Below are 12629 nucleotides of genomic sequence, written 5' to 3'. Positions count from 1 at the left end.
ACAGTGACAGTGCAGTGAGACAGTGACAGAGCAGGGAGACAGTGACAGAGCAGTGAGACTTTGGGAGAGCAATGAGACCGTGACAGTGCAGTGAGACAATGACAGAGTAGTGAGACTGTGACAGAGCAGTGAGACACTGACAGACCAGTGAGACAGTGACAGAGGAGTGAGACAGTGACAGTGCAGAGAGAATCTGACAGAGGAATGAGACTGTGACAGAGCAGTGAGACACTGACAGAGGAGTGAGACAGTGACAGATCAGTGAGACACTGACCGAGCAGTGAGACAGTGACAGAGCAGTGAGACAGCGAGAGAGCAGTGAGACACTGACAGAGCAGTGAGACACTGACAGAGCAGTGAGACAGTGACAGAGCAGTGGGACACTGACAGAGCAGTGAGACAGCGAAAGAGGAGTGAGACACTGACGGAGCAGTGAGACACTGAGGGAGCAGTGAGGGAGTGAGAGAACAGTTAGAGAGTAACAGGGCACTGAGATACTGATAGAGCAGTGAGACACTGATAGAGCAGTGAGACACTGATAGAGCAGTGACAGACAGTGAGACACTGACAGGGGAGTGAGACAGTGACAGGGTAGTGAGACACTGACAGACAGTGAGACACTGACAGGGGAGTGAGACAGAGACAGGGTAGTGAGACACTGACAGACAGTGAGACAGTGACAGACAGTGAGACACTGACAGGGGAGTGAGACAGAGACAGAGCAGTGAGACAGTGACAGAGCAGTGAGACAGTGACAGAGCAGTGAGACAGTGACAAGGCAGTGAGGCAGTGATAGAGCAGTGAGACAGTGACAGAGCAGTGAGACAGTGACAGAGCAGTGCGACAGAGACAGAGTAGTGAGACAGTGACAGGGCAGTGAGACAGTGAGAGACCAGTGAGACAGTGACAGAGCAGTGAGACACTGATAGAGCAGTGAGAACGTGACAAAACAGTGAGACAGTGACAGAGCCGTGAGACAGTGAGAGAGCAGTGAGACAGTGACAGAGCAGTGAGACACTGACAGAGCAGTGAGAAAGTGACAGGGCAGTGGGACACTGACAGAGCAGTGAGACAGTGACGGAGCAGTGAGGGAGTGAGAGAACAGTTAGAGAGTAACAGAGCAGTGAGACAGTGACAGAGCAGTGAGACAGTGAGAGAGCAGTGAGACAGTGAGAGAGCAGTGAGACAGTGACAGAGCAGTGAGACAGAGACAGAGCAGTGAGACAGTGACAGGGCAGTGCGACAGTGACAGGGCAGTGAAACCGTGACAGGCCAGTGAGACAGTGACAGAGCCGTGAGACAGTGACAGAGCCGTGAGACAGTGACAGAGCAGGGAGACAGAGACAGAGCAGTGAGACAGTGACAGAGCAGTGAGACAGTGACAGAGCAGTGAGACAGTGACAGAGCAGTGAGACAGAGACAGAGTAGTGAGACAGTGACAGAGCAGTGAGACACTGATAGAGCAGTGAGAACGTGACAGAACAGTGAGAACGTGACAGAGCAGTGAGACAGTGACAGAGCAGTGAGACAGTGACAGGACAGTGAGACACTGACAGAGCAGTGAGACACTGACAGAGCTGTGAGACACTGACAGAGCATTGAGACAGTGACAGGGCAGTGAGACACTGACAGAACTGTGAGACACTGACAGAGCAGTGAGAACGTGACAGAGCAGTGAGAACGTGACAGGGCAGTGAGACAGTGACAGAGCAGTGAGACAGTGACAGAGCAGTGAGACAGTGACAGAGCAGTGAGACACTGACAGGGCAGTGAGACTCTGACAGAACAGTGAGACAACCGTGACAGAGCAGTGAGACAGTGACAGTGCAGTGAGACAGTGAGTGAGCAGTGACACTCTGACAGAGCAGTGAGACAGTGAGAGAGCAGTGAGATAGTCAGAGAGCAGTAAGACAATGATAGACCAGTGAGACAGGGACAGAGTAGTGAGACAGTGACAGAGCAGTGAGACAGAGACAGAGCAGTGAGACAGTGACAGAGCAGTGAGACAGTGACAGAGCAGTGAGACACTGACAGGGCAGTGAGACTCTGACAGAACAGTGAGACACTGACAGAGCAGTGAGACACTGACAGAGCAGTGAGACACTGTCAGAATAGGGCGACAACGACCTGGCAGTGAGACAGTGACAGGGCAGTGAGATAGAGGCAGAGCAGTCAGATACTGACAGGGCAGTAAGACAGTGACAGAGCAGTGAGACACTGACATAGCGGTGACACAACAACAGAGCAATGAGACACTGACAGAGTAGTGAGACAGTGACAGAGCAGGGAGACACTGACAGAGCAAGGAGACACTGACAGAGCAAGGAGACACTGACAGAGGAGTGAGACAGTGACAGGGCAGTGAGACAGTGACAGCGCAGTGAGACACTGACAGAGCAGTGAGACAGTGACAGAGCAGTGAGACACGGACAGTACAGTGAGAACGTGACAGAGTAGTGAGTCAATGACAAAGCAGTGAGAAATTGACAGAGTAGTGAGACAGTGAGGGAGCAGTGTGACACTGACAGAGCAGTGAGACAGAGACAGAGCAGTGAGACAGTGACAGGCAGTGAGACAGAGACAGAGCAGTGAGACACTGACAGAGCAGTGAGACACTGACAGAGCAGTGAGACACTGACAGAGCAGTGAGACACTGACAGAGCAGTGAGACACTGACAGAGAAGTGAGACAGAGACAGAGGAGCGAGACAGTGACAGTGCAGTGAGACAGTGACAGAGCAGGGAGACAGAGACAGAGCAGTGAGACAGTGACAGGCAGTGAGACAGAGACAGAGCAATGTGACACTGACAGAGCAGTGAGACACAGACAGAGCAGTGAGACAGAGACAGAGGAGCGAGACAGTGACAGTGCAGTGAGACAGTGACAGAGCAGGGAGACAGAGACAGAGCAGTGAGATAGTGACAGGCACTGAGACAGAGACAGAGCAGTGAGACACAGACAGAGCAGTGAGACACAGACAGAGCAGTGAGACAGTGACAGAGCAGTGAGACAGTGACAGAGCAGTGAGACAGTGACAGAGCAGTGAGACCCTGACAGAGCAGTGAGACCCTGACAGAGCAGTGAGACACTGACAGAGCAGTGAGACAGTGACAGAGCAGTGAGACAGTGACAGAGCAGTGAGACAGTGAGAGAGCATTGCCGTAGGCGGGTGGACGGTGGATAAAGTCTGTGGTGGTCATTCTTCAGCCTTTCTTTTAATTTTTGTTGATGGGACATGGGCCTCATTGGCCAGGTCAACATCTATTGCCACTTTTAGGCTAGACTGAGTAAGGCTAACAGCCCTCCTTACATAAATGGTTCAGTGAGCCCAATGGGTTTTCAAATGGCTTTTAATTCGAAATTTCCACCCCCGCATCTCGCCCATGTCCTCTTCCTCCTCTATCCTCAGTTTCCTCCTGTTTAACCTCCTCCTTCTTTAACTGCCTCTCCCTCCCCAACCTCCTCCTTTTCTCACTCCCTGTTCCTCTCGTCTGTCCCTCTTCCTCTTACCTCCTCTTTCCTGCTGACCTCCTCGTCCTACTACCTGCTTCTCTTCCTCTCACTTTATCCTCCGGGATCTTCCATGCAGTATGTAGGAATCTCCCCAGTTTGTCACTCTGAGAGGTGATAATGGGTGTCACCCAGTCCACACTCTCCTTTCATTTTGTTTGCTGAATCTCAGGCGTTGCACACTGTCCCATCAGAACTGCATCCCATTAACATTTGTAAGGGCTGTTTTAGCACAAGCTCTCATATGATAATCAGCTATCAGGAGCTGACACTTCATGTTCAAACAGTCATAGAGTCATAGAGATGTACAGCACAGACACAGACCCTTCGGTCCAGCCGACCAGATATCCCAACCCAATCTAGTCCCACCTGCCGGCACCAGGCCCATATCCCTCCAAACCCTTCCTATTCATATACCCATCCAAATGCCTCTTACATGTTACTACTGTACCACCCTCCACCACTTCCTCTGGCAGCTCATTCCATACACGTACCATCCTCTGCGTGATAAAGTTGTTCCTTAGGCCTCTTTTGTATCTTTCCTCTCTCACCCTAAACCTATGCCCTCTAGTTCTGGACTCCCCGACACCAGGGAAAAAACTTTGCCTATTTATCCTATCCATGCCCCTTATAATTTTGTAGACCTCTATAAGGTCACCCCTCAGCCTCCAACGCTCCAGGGAAAACAGCCCCAGGCTGTTCAGCCTCTCCTTCTAGCTCAAATCCTCCAATCCTGGCAACATCCTTGTAAATCTTTTCTGAACCCTTTCAAGTTTCACAATATCTTGCCGATAGGAAGGAGACCAGAATTGCACGCAATATTCCAACAGTGGCTTAACCAATGTCCTGTACAGCCGCAACATGACCTCCCAACTCCTGTACTCAACACTCTGACCAATAAAGGAAAGCATACCAAACACCTTCTTCACTATCCTATCTACCTGCGACTCCACTTTCAAGAAGCTATGAACCTGCACTCCAAGGTCTCTTTGTTCAGCAACACTCCCTAGGACCTTACCATTAAGTGTATAAGCCCTGCTAAGATTTGCTTCCCAAAATGCAGCAGCTCGCATTTATCTGAATTAAACTCCATCTGCCACTTCTCAGCCCATTGGCCAGTGCCCAATAAGCAAGATCCTTTCTCAACCATTTGGATTATTGTTCTCTTAGATCCTTCCTCCAGCTCAATTCCCACTGTCCATTTCTCTGTCCCACAATCTGAGGACATTGATTCACAATCAATCACTCCAGACCAATACCTGGGGCAGGGGAAGAGAATTTGTTCAAAACCTTACTTCTTGCAGGAGATTGAAGAAAGGGGAACAAACTGGAAGAATTGTTCAATAGAAAGGCTGTGTTTGCTTCCATCGCAATAGTATTGAGGTTATGCTCATCACACACTGCCTGTGACATCACTGTGGATGTGCCAGTTTTGGACATCAGTGGTCAAAGTTAAAAATCACCCAACACCAGGTTACAATCTCAACCTATTTATTTGGAAGCATTAGCTTTCAGAGTGCTGTTCCTCCATCAGGTTATTAGATAGATAACTTACAGTGTGGAAACAGGCCCTTCAGCTCAACAAGTCCACACCGACCTGCCAAAGTGCAACCCATCCAGACCCATTCCCCTACACCTAACACCATGGCCAATTTACCTAACCTGCACATTTTTGGATTTTGGGAGGAAACCGGAGCACTCGGAGGAAACCCACGCAGACACGGGGAGAATGTGCAAACTCCACACAGAGAGTCGCCTGAGGCGGGAATTGGACCCGGGTCTCTGGCGCTGTGAGGCAGCAGTGCTAACCACTGTGCCTCCACAAACACCTGATGAAGGAGCAGCACTCCGAAAGCTAGTGCTTCAAATTAAACCTGTTGGACTATAACCTGGTGTTGGGTGATTTTTAACCATGTGCCATTACTGTGAGAGATTCTCAGGATAGCTTCCTGCATCAAAGTACAGCGCCATTGTGTGGTGTCAAGAGGTTTTAACATTGTGCAGCGCCAGTATATTCTCTTTCTTATTAAATGTTCCGAATCCATCTAATTCACAAATTACGAGATTGTGATCACACTCTCTCACTGCCACTCAGCCAGTCACCACCTCCCTGGCCACTCAGCTCTCACTTTGATTTGATTTGATTTATTTATTGTCACGTGTACCAAAGTACAGTGATGTACTTTGTTTATGCGCAGTCCAGGCGGGTCATAGTCAGCAAGAATGTACAGACCATAAGGAAAAAAAAAACAACTTGAACAGAGGCAGACAGGGTTATACCACACAGGGCATGTGCTAGGCAAGATCAGCATTATTTAAAGTAAGAGAGATCATTCACCAGTCTAGTAACGGCTGGGAAGAAGCTGTTCCTGAACCTGCAGCCATACTAGTCGGAAAAAAGCCTGATTTCGTCTGATCTCAGAAGCTCAGCAGACTCCTCGTTTGTTCTTGGATGGGAAACCACCTGGGAGTAGGCATTGGGTGGCACGGTGGCTCAGAGGTTAGCACTGCTGCCTCACAGCGCCAGGGACCCAAGTTCAATTCCTGCCTCAGGCGATTGTCTGTGTGGAGTTTAGATGAGATTAGATTACTTACAGTGTGGAAACAGGCCTTTCGGCCCAACAAGTTCACACCGCCCCACTGAAGCGCAACCCACCCATACCCCTACATTTACCCCTTACCTAACACTACGGGCAATTTAGCATGGCCAATTCACCTGACCTGCACATCTTTGGACTGTGGGAGGAAACCGGAGCACCCGGAGGAAACCCACGCAGACACGGGGAGAATGTGCAAACTCCACACAGTCAGTCGCCTGAGGCGGGAATTGAACCCGGGTCTCTGGCGCTGTGAGGCAGCAGTGCTAACCATTGTGCCACTGTGCCGCCCACAAAGTTTGCACATTCTCCCCATGTCTGAGTGGGTTTCCTCCGGGTGCTCTGGTTTCCTCCCACAGTCCAAAGATATGCAGGTCAGGTGGATTGGCCATGCTAAATTCCCCGTAGTGTTAGGTGCATTAGTCAGAGGGAAACGGGTCTGGGCGCTTACTCTTCGGAGGGTCTGTGTGGACTTGTTGGGCCGACGGGCCTGTTTCCACACTAGAGGGAATCTAATCTAATCTTCAAAAAAATCTCCTGATGAGTGTGTTCAGGCATCTGTATCTTCTATTTGAGGTTGTAGGAGAGCATTACCGGGGTGTGATGGGTCTTTGATGATGTTTACAGCCTTTCTGTGGCAGTGAGCCGCATAAACCAAATCATCTGCCAACATTTCCGCGACCTCCAACCAGACCCCACCACCAGGGATATATTTCCCTCCCCATCCCTTTCCGCCTTCCGCAAAGACCGTTCCCTCCGTGACTACCTGGTCAGGTCCACGCCCCCCTACAACCCTCCCTCCCATCCTGGCACTTTCCCCTGCCACCGCAGGAACTGTAAAACCTGTGCCCACACCTCCTCCCTCACCTCTATCCAAGGCCCTAAAGGAGCCTTCCACATCCATCAAAGTTTTACCTGCACATCCACCAATATCATTTATTGTATCCGTTGCTCACGATGCGGTCTCCTCTACATTGGGGAGACTGGACGCCTCCTAGCAGAGCGCTTTAGAGAACATCTCCGCACCCCCACCCTCCTCTAGCTTATTTCTCCATGCTCCAGGCTCACTGCCTTTATTCCTGATGAAGGGCTTTTGCCCGAAACGTCGATTTCGAAGCTCCTTGGATGCTGCCTGAACTGCTGTGCTCTTCCAACACCACTAATCCAGAGCCGTGTAAGTAGTGTCCATGGATCGAAGGTTGCCTTCTGTGATGGTCTGGGCTGTGCACACAATCTTCTGTAGTTGCTGATGGTTCTGGGCAGAGCAGTTGCCGTACCAGGCTGTTATGCTCCCGGACAGTCTGCTCTCAATGGTGCAGCTGTAGAAGTTGGTGAGGGTGCTTATGGACATGCTGAATTTCCTGAGGCACCTGAGGAAGAAGGGGTGTTGTTGTGCCTTCTTGACCATCACATCTATGTGGGACTTACCGCCCTGCTCACGAGATGCAGGGTTCAAATCCTATCATGGCAGATGGCAAAATCTGATTTCAATAAAAGTCTGGAATAAAGCATTAGCCTCATGCTGATCTTGCAACTGGTTGTCATTAAAGCCTATCTCAGAATCTCTGCAGTGTGGGAGCAGGCCTTTTGGAGGAGAAGATTATACCAATTAGTCCTGTTTTCTCTAGAACATAGAAGGTTAAGGGGTGATCTGATCAAAGTCTTCAAGATACTAACAGGAAAAAACATGGTAGATAAGGAGAAACCATTTCCACTGGTTGGGGATTGAAGGACTAGGGGCATTGTCTGAGAATGTTCAAGGCCGTTCAAGAGAGATATTAGGAAGCATTTCGACACCCAAAGGGTGGTAGAGATTTGGAACTCTTCCACAACAGCACCTGGATGCTGGATCCATTGTTAATATTAGATTAGATTCCCTACCGTGTGGATACAGGCCCCTCGGCCCAACAAGTCTACACCGACCCGCCGAAGAGTAACCCACACCCCCCTCTGACTAATGCACCTTTCCTGAAGAAGGGCTTATGCCCGAAATGTCGATTCTCCTGTTCCCTGGATGCTGCCTGACCTGCTGCGCTTTTCCAGCAACACATTTTCACCTCGCACTATGGACAACTTAACATGGCCAATTCACCTGGCCTGCACATCTTTGGACTGTGGAAGGAAACCGGAGCACCCGGAGGAAACCCATGCAGACACGGGGAAAATGTAATATTAAATTTGATAAATTTTTTGTTAAACAGAAGTATGAAGGAAAATGGGCCTAGTGTCGGTATATAGAGTCAGGCCACTGATTAACCAAGATCTCATTGAATGGTAGGACAGACTCAAAGGGTAGAATGGCCTGCTCCTGTTTCTGTATATATGCAACTCCAGATTAGAATGGTGCTGGAAAAGCACAGCAGGTCAGGCAGCATCCAAGGAGCAGGGAAATTGACGTTTCGCACAAAAGCCCTTCATCAGGAAGCTCTTTCAGTGCCCACTCCTGCCTATATGCAACTCCAGACCGACGGCCCTTTACCACCCACTGGGCAATATGGAATGATCAATAAATGCCAGCAATGCCCATATCTCATCAATGAATAATAAAATAAGGAAAATACTTGCTCTCATACTGTTGTGCCAATACTTCAGGGCTCCATCTTGTGGTCTTTACAGTCATTGCAGCACTAATCGAGCATCTTTCTGATTCGTGCAGGGTGGGCTAATGCAAGACAAGACAGCACAGGAACAGGCCGTTCAGCCCACCAAGCCTGTGCTGTTTCTTATTCCTTACTTAGACCTCTACCTGCTGCCCATGCATGATATCTATCTCTCTGTTTGCGCCCGTTCATGTGTCTAGCAAAAAGGCCTTAAACGCTTAAACGTTGCTAGATTCTGAATTAGTGGTGCTGGAAAAGCACAGCAGTTCAGGCAGCATCCAAGGAGCAGTAAAATTGATATTTCAGGCATCAGGAATTCCTGATGAAGGGCTTTTGCCCGAAATGTCGATTTTACTGCTCCTCGGATGCTGCCTGAACTGCTGTGCTTTTCCAGCACCGCTAATCCAGAATCTGGTTTCCAGCATCTGCGGTAATTGTTTTTACCTTAAACGTTGCTAATGCGCCTGCCTCCCCCAACTCCATTGGCAGTGTGTTCCAGGCACCCACTACACCAGAGACCAGAGAAACATGTGAATGAGAGATAGTCCTCGATGCTCACCCTGCCTCAGTGAGGTTCAGAGGTTGCTCTCTGAATCCAGTAGCAGACCTGCTCCCCACAAGCAGGTGGAACATTTACCGTGGCCAATTTCAAGAAAACGCTCTTCCCAAACAAAGAGAAAAATTGCATTTATATAGTGCCTTGCACTGCCTCAGGACAGCCCAGCTTTTTAAAAATGAATTCATGGACGTGACATGGATGCTCCAGGCTAGGTCAGTATTTATTACCCAGAGGGCAGTGGAGAGTCAACCACATTGCTGTGGGCCTAGAGTCACATATAGGCCAGACCAGATAAGGATGGCAGATCTCCCTCCCTAGAGAGCATGAGTGAACCAGATGGGGGAGGGGATCTTTAAGACAATCAACAGTAGTTGGAAGTAAAATATCATGACCTACAATGCTGAGAATTTAGCCCATGCCTCTATAACCTCCCAGTGATGGCACGGTGGCTTAGTGGTTAGTAATGCTGTCTCATAGCACCAGAAACTGAGGTTTGATTCCAGCTTCGAGTGACTGTCTGTGTGGAGTTTGCACAGTCTCCCCGTGTCTGCATGGGTTTCCCTCCCACAATCCAAAGATGTGCAGGTTAGGGCGGTTTGGCCATGCTCAATTGCCCATAGTATCCAGGGATGTGCAGGCTAGGTGGATTATCCTTGGGAAATACTGGGTTATTGGGATAGGGATCTGGGTGGGATGCTGTGTGGAGGGTTGGTGTAACTCGATGTGCCAAATAGTCCGCTTCTGCATTGTAGGGATTCTGTGCTTCTGAGCACTGGACTGATAGCCCAGGAACATACCACGGTACCACCCCCTCTTCCGTGACTTGCTTTACAGTACCTTTTGAAATGTAGGGAAGAACTGCTTTATGCACGGGAAGATCCCACAAACAAATCTGCATAATAACCAGTTGCTGCAGGTGCAGAATATTAATATTCTGTTCTCCAGGACCTTAGATTGCTGCCTGACATTGATGAGGAAGAAATCAGAACTCACTTTAGGAACAAGTCTCAGTGCCAACACAAATGGGCAGCATGGTGGCTCAGTGGTTAGCACTGCTGCCTCACAGCACCAGGGACCCGGGTTCAATTCCAGCCTCGGGCGACCGTCTGTGTGGAGTTTGCACATTCTCCCCGTGTCTGCGGGGGTTTCCTCAGGGTGCTCCGGTTTCCTCCCACAATCCAAAGATGTGCAGGTTAGGTGAATTGGTCACGCTAAACTGCCCGTAGTGTTAGATGCATTAGTCAGGGTTAAGCATAGCATAGGGTAGGGGAATGCGTCTGAGTGGGTTACTCTTCGGAGGGCTGGTGTGGACTTGTTGGGCCGATTGGCCTGTTTCCACACTGTAGGGAATCTAACTAATAAACTTATCTGTTTATGATGCATATTAAATTGTGATTCTCAACAAAGCATGGGTCACATCATTGTCCCAGGTGGGAACGATAGAACTGCAGATTGTAAGTAAATATTATGCAGATTGTAAGTAAAGAATCATAAAAAACATAAGAAATAGGAACAGGAGTAGGCCATTCAGCCCTTCTAGTCCACTCCACCATTCAATCTGATCATTCGGCTCTGAGCCCTGTTCCCACTTTCTCCCCATACCCTTCGAGCCCTTTAGCCCTAAGAACTATATCTAACTCCTGCTTGAAATCATTTAATGCTTTGGCCTCAACCACTTTCCGTGGCAGAGAATCCGACCGGCTCCCCCCTCTCTGGGTGACGACATTTCTCCCCATCTCAGTCCGAAATGACTTGCTCCATATCCTTAGACCATGACCCATATAATCACATGCGATTTCCCACACCAACAGGCTGTTCAGATGATTCTGCGATGGTGAGGCATGCTTTGGGATTATTGGTCACTCAGGGGGAAATCCTCTAATCATCTTTGACTGTTCGAAAACCTGATAAACTTAAGACCTCAAATCAACATTTCGCTTGAAATAGCACTTCTCTGACAGCACTGCACTCCCTCTGTTCCGGGAGACTTTTGGCTCAGTGGTTAGCACCAGGGTCCCAAGTTCGATTCCAGCCTCGGGTAACTGTCTGTGTGGAGTTTGCACGTTCTCCCCGTGTCCGCGTGGGTTTCCTCCGGGTGCTCCGTTTTCCTCCCACATGTGCAGGTCAGGTGAACTGGCCACGCTGAATTGCCCATAGTGTTAGGTGCATTAGTCAGAGGGAAATTGGTCTGGGTGGGTTGCTCTTCAGAGGGTCGGTGTGGATTGGTTGGGCTGAAGGGCCTGTTTCCACTACTGTAGGGGAATCTAATCGTCTAATCTGCGGAAACAAGGCTTGAACCCACACCCACCTGATTTACTGGTAAGTGCATTACCCACTGAGCCACATCTTGCGTATGGTGGTGGACTGCACTGTTGGTCTTTCCTGTGGATTGTGTGCTCAGATTGCTGCTCTGAGGGTATTAGGAGATCTTGATGTTTTCCTGCTGAAACAGGACAGTATTAGCATGTATTATGTAATCAACAAGCAGCTTTTTCCATTGCATAAACTCATGGTACTATTATTAACCCTGCTGTACTTAAATGCACCCAGTTCGAACTGTAATTCTAATTCTGATTCTAATTTTAATTCTAATTCGAAGTCACCTCTCTCAACAGTGGGGATTACATCCTTTTTGTGGACAGTTCTGTTCACCTTATTTAAGTAAGAATGGAACTGCATTAGAAGCAATTCAGAGACATTTCACTAAAACTAACAACTAGAGTGAGCAGCTTGTGTTATGAGAAAGGTTTGGCCAGGCTAGGCTCGTATCTGTTGGTCAAGACGTATGGCGCTGGAAAAGCACAGCCGGTCAGGCAGCACCCAAGGAGCAGGAGAGTCGACATTTCGGGCATAAGCCCATCATCAGGAATCTGTTGGTGTTTAGAACAGTAGGTGGCAACTTGACATAAAATCCTGAGGGTGGATGTAAAGAGGATGCTTTCGCTTATGGGAGAATCTAGAAGTGGAGGGGACTGTTTAACCTTTAGAGATTGACCACCCAAATCAGAGATTAGTGAAATTACTTGCTCTCAGAGGGTCACGAGTCTTTGGATCTCTGTCCGTGATAAGACGGTGGGAGTAGACTGGGATGGCACAATGGCTCAGTGGTTAGCACTGCTGCCAGGGACCTGGGTTCGATTCCAGCCTCGGGTGACTGTCTGTGTGGAGTTTGCACATTCCCCCCCGTGTCTGTGTGGGTTTCCTCTGGGTGCTCCGGTTTCCTCCCACAGTCCAAAGATGTGCAGGTCAGGGCGGATTAGCCATAGGAAATTGGCCGTAGTGTCCAGAGATGTAACTAGTAACTATGGGCCGGTGAGTCTCACTTCTGTTGTGGGCAAAATCTTAGAGAGAATTGTAAGGGAT

Source organism: Chiloscyllium plagiosum, chromosome 7 (assembly GCF_004010195.1).
Source record: "Chiloscyllium plagiosum isolate BGI_BamShark_2017 chromosome 7, ASM401019v2, whole genome shotgun sequence".
In the NCBI taxonomy this organism is placed as follows: Eukaryota; Metazoa; Chordata; class Chondrichthyes; order Orectolobiformes; family Hemiscylliidae; genus Chiloscyllium; species Chiloscyllium plagiosum.
Note: the sequence above shows the minus strand (reverse complement) of the source record.